Source organism: Penaeus monodon, chromosome 16, assembly GCF_015228065.2.
Source record: "Penaeus monodon isolate SGIC_2016 chromosome 16, NSTDA_Pmon_1, whole genome shotgun sequence".
In the NCBI taxonomy this organism is placed as follows: Eukaryota; Metazoa; Arthropoda; class Malacostraca; order Decapoda; family Penaeidae; genus Penaeus; species Penaeus monodon.
This window is the reverse complement of record NC_051401.1, coordinates 33086267-33091266: the sequence shown is the minus strand read 5'-3', so window position 1 is coordinate 33091266 and position 5000 is coordinate 33086267.

Here is a 5000-nt window from a genome sequence, read left to right as displayed (position 1 = left end):
GACTCCGTGGTGGGTGGGGGCGTGAGTGGATGAAGCACTGCCAAGTACATGGAAAACAAAAACAAAAATCCCCCACAGACAGACGATATTGTTGACGACCCGTGCAAGGCCCAGACCACGGCAGCCACCCTGAAGCCTTACGTGCCTCCGGGTGGCAAAAGAAAACCCCGAGCACAGGATGACACTGTCATGCCTGCTGCCAAGATGGTGGACAAGACAGAAAAAGCATGTACAAACATGTCTGTCCACCAGATCGTCCAACAGATGGACTCTCGTGCTGGCCCCTCCAGGCCAGCACCCAGACCAGGAAGGCCTCTGAGCACTCCTCAGACGACCCCACTGACTGAATCAGGAGCACCAGCTGAACCAGCCGAAACAGCTGGTGCCCCCACGAGCAAGCCCCAAAGCCGAAAGGGCGGACCGAAACGTCCGAGACCGGAGACCGAAACTGATGGCGAGTCTGGACCCCCAAGGCGTTTCCCGTAATTTAAGGTCCCCGTCAAACCCGAAGGCTTCGACAATGCCTACCAAATGGTCAGGGCATTGGAGAGCCAGCGCAAAATCCGGCTGTCGATCCGGGTTGCGCGAGATCAGGGCATGATCATCATGCCCAAAGATCAGGCCACCCTTTGTTTCCTGCAGGAGCTATAAGATGGGAGGAAAGTGAGCCTCTCGCCACTGAATCCCGAGGAAAAGAGAGTCAAGATGGTGCTACTTGGCTTCTCAGTCTCATACGATGTGGAGGTGATAGCATCACACCCACAGGTCGTGGAGGCTTCCCGATTGTCGAAGGGGAAGACTCCAACCAGGCAAGTCCTGGTAACCATGAAAGGTAGCCCAAGCTCTACCCTTGATCTGGGTAACTGGGGTACCTATCACCTACGCACTTATGTGCCTGAACCACTGTGGTGTTTCAAGTGCCAGAAGTACGGACACCACCAGGCTAACTGCACAGCCAAGCCAAAATGTGGTGTCTGTAGCAAGGCACACAACACCGAGGTGTGCATCAAGGCACATAAAGAAGAAAAGAAGGACACAACAGCCAAATGTCCTAACTGTGCCAAGAGGCATCACGCCTGGAGCCTGGCTTGCTCTGTCAGGAAAGAGGCAGCCCTCAAACAGCAAGAGGTTGCTAAGAAGCGACCAGACTTTGTTCCTGCCCCCCCCAGGCACCTACGTCTGGGGGAGGAACAAAAGCGAAAAGGCTTCCCGACCTCCTAAGAGGAAGGAAGCTGCCCCCCAGCCGAAACCGGAGATCTCCGACAAACAGGAGTTCCCCCAAGTAAAGCAAGTGCAGAGGAACCACAGGAAGAAAGGTTCCAACAGCACCACACAGTCCTACCCAGACCCAGAAGACATGTTCTTCGACGAGGGGGACATGTCGATCCTGATCTCTGCTGTAGTCACAGCAGTGGCAGTATCCTTGTCCAGGACCAAGGAAGAGGCGGATAAGGCAGTCGACGTCGCCATGACGGCATTCAAACAGACTGTCAAAAGCATAAAGGGAAGGAAGATGGAGAGGGCCAAATCAGCCCAATCCTCTCCCTCACCCCAGGTCGAGACTCCCCTCCCCACTCCAACCCAGGCTATGCCCTCACAGGCAGAGCCTAGCCAGGCTATGCCCTCACAGGCAGAGCCTAACCAGGCTGATTCAGTGCCACAAGCCGAATCAGAAGAAGCTGAGCCTGCCCAGGCAAGGCCAGCCAATGCACAGAAACAGCCTGGCCAGAGAAAAAGCCAAACACGACAAGTCAGAGCTACCAAAGGCTCTCCACCCCCCAGTGGATCCAGGGATAGCCTGACAGCCGAAGGAGACCCCTCAAGCAGTGAGGATCTCACAATGGAGTTGTCAGACTCCGACTGTCAATCCGAATACAACGATGTCTCTGATGTAACTATCAATTAGTAACATCATGGCACGCAATCTAAGTATTCTGCAGTGGAACATCTGTGGCTTCTCCTCAAGGAGTGCCATCCTCCACGCAATAGTGCGATCAAGGAGCATTGACATCGTCATGCTCCAGGAGACATTATCAGCAGAAGCTGTTCGCTTCTCCAGGTATCACGTCTACGCGCTGCCACGTTCCGATGGCAAAAGAGGCCTGATGACCCTAGTCAAAGCAACAATTCCCTGCTCCGCAATAGCCGGTGCACCGCACTGTGGAGATGTTGAATCTCTTGCCGTCGAGATTCAACTGGCCGGGGGACCCCTGAAATTGTACAATGTGTACAGCCGGCCACACTGTAGTAGCTTAGACATCAGCCAGGTATGTGCTTCAGCAGCACATGACCGAGAGATCATAGGGGGAGACTTCAATGCACACCACCCCATCCTGGCTCCCTGCAGGGCACCGGATGCGGCTGGCCGTCACATAGCCAACGTGCTTGAGACATTCCCCGAGATCGCTCTCCTCAACAGCCAGGAGCCAACGCATGTGAGAGGAGGGGTCCTAGACCTCACCCTGGCCACTGCGACTCTGGTGGAGAGGATTGGCTGGCGTGTCGATGAGACCGTCACTAGTGACCATTATGGCACTATAACAACCCTCATGGATAGTGACCCAGTCAAAACACCACGACCGAATCCAAGATGGAAAACAGACAAGGCCAACTGGCAGGCGTTCCAGAGCACCTTGGCCCGCTGTCTGAGAAGCAATGAACCCACACAAAGCGAAAATGTGGAAGTGCTACAAGCCAGACTTGTAAATGCCATTGATGAGGCAGCCTCACTGACCATACCCAAAACTCGGCCTGGGTCCAGGAGTCACAAGGACGCCTGGTACTTCAATGACGAGATTAGGGAGGTCAACCACAGGGTAAATATGTGCCGAACAACCTAGCCCTCCCAAGGGAGGCTGTCAGGGACGCCAAGAAAACTGCCAGTAGAGTGAGGCAGGAAAAGTGGCTGGAATGGTGTGAGTCCTTCAATCACCGTACCACCCTCTCAGAGCTATGGCAACGGGTCAAGCGAGCCACCAGCCGCTTAGCCCCGAGTTACACGCACCACGACCCCCAGTCAGAGGCCAACACACTCGCGCAAGAGTTCTCTGCGAGAACGAGTAGCGACAGCCTGCCAGCCGAAGTGAGGGCAAGAAAAAAACGCATACAATCAGACAGACTTGCTCACATCAGAGAAAGGGCAGCCGAACCCGATAACTCAGACGTTATCTTTTCTCTGAGGGAACTAAGAGATGCATATAAAGCCAGTTGCAACACAGCCCCGGGCTCTGACGGGATCTCATACCCCATCATTTCCCGCCTGGGACTGGTAGGTGAGCTTGCATTCCTGCAACTCATCAACAAGTCCTGGGAAACTTCCACTCTACCCCAGAGCTGGAAGAGGGCTACCATAGTTCCCATCCCTAAACCAAAGGAGCCGGGGAAGTACCGCCCCATCTCTCTCCTCAGCTGTCTGGCCAAGACTGCCGAGAGGATGGTACTGAACCGGCTCCGATCGAAAACGGGACCCCCACACAAACACCTCCACGGGTTCACCAGGGGCATGAGCACAGCGCACAGCATAGCCACGCTCTTGAGCACAATAAACACGGGCACATCTGTGGTAGTATTCCTTGACCTGGAGAAGGCTTTCGAATTGGCAAGTCCTCTTGCCATTCAGGAGAGCCTGATCCAAAAAGGAATCAGAGGTAAGCTCTTGGCTTGGATAGGGACTACTTTACGAATAGAACAGCCAGAGTCAAATTCCAAGGTCACCTATCACAGCACATGCCACTAGAAAATGGAACGCCACAGGGTGGGGTTCTCAGTCCAGCCCTTTTTAACACATTAATGTCCTGTATCCTCAACATAAACCTCCCAGTGGGGTGCAAGATCATCTCCTATGCAGACGATCTCGTTATCATCTCCACTGGACCACACTGCCTAAAAAAAGCCCAGCGTTGTCTGGACTTGGTATCCGAGGAGTGTTGCAGGACAGGACTAAAGATCTCTGCAGCCAAATCCAAAGCCATGGCTCTGAGACAGAGAGTTCAAGGCACAAGTCTGAAAATCCAGGGAATGGACTTGGAGTGGGTTCAGGACTACCTCTACCTTGGGGTAAGGATAGACCGGACCCTCTCCTTCCGCAAGGAGGTCCAGTACCTGTTTGACCGAACAAAGGCAAGACTGTCTGTCATGAGAGCAATGAGTGGAAGACGCTTAGGGGCCAGACATAGAGTACTAAGATCATTCTACGTACATGCTGTCAGGCCCATTGTAGACTATGCCTCCCTCGCTCTGATTGGCATTAAGAGAAAATATAAAGACCGTCTGGAGACAGTCCAAAACGAAGCTGCCAGGGTCATTCTGGGTGCCCCAAGGTGGGCGAAGGTCCTCAACCTCCTCGTGGAGACAAACCTTCTCCCTTTGGCCTCACGAATTGATCTAACGGCAGCACAATTCTTATCAAAGGTCATCCAGGCTCCCAGGAACACAAGCCTAAGACATAAAATAGTCAGACGCCTAGAACAAGATAACGAGCTGTTTGCAAACAACTCCTGGCTGTCTCACACAGCCAGGGTGCTAATATGCCATCAGCTCAAGGAACCGCTACTGGCCAAGGGCATGGACTCCCCACACCCTGACTTTGTCGAAGCTCCGCTGTGGGCACAAACCTCGATAGAGTTCTCGGTCATGAGACTGGCAAGCAAAAAGAATGAATATTGTACGGCTAGCCTAAAGGCAGAAACCCAGAGGGTCATTGCAACCATCACCCCTCCGGGGAGCCTAACATATTACACAGACGGATCGGTCGATCCCTTGACCCACACTGCAGGCGCCGGCTTTGCAGCAAGGGATGCCACAATATCCATGAGGGTAACAGACAACGCCTCCTCGCTACAGGCAGAGGTAGTTGCTATCATGGGAGCACTGAGCCACGCGTCCGTGAGGGAAGGACACGTGGTCATACACACAGGCTCCAAAGGAGCCGTCGACTGTCTTCAGCAGCGCTCACCCACTGACAACATCTACCTCCTGACAACCATCTGCACACTAGCACA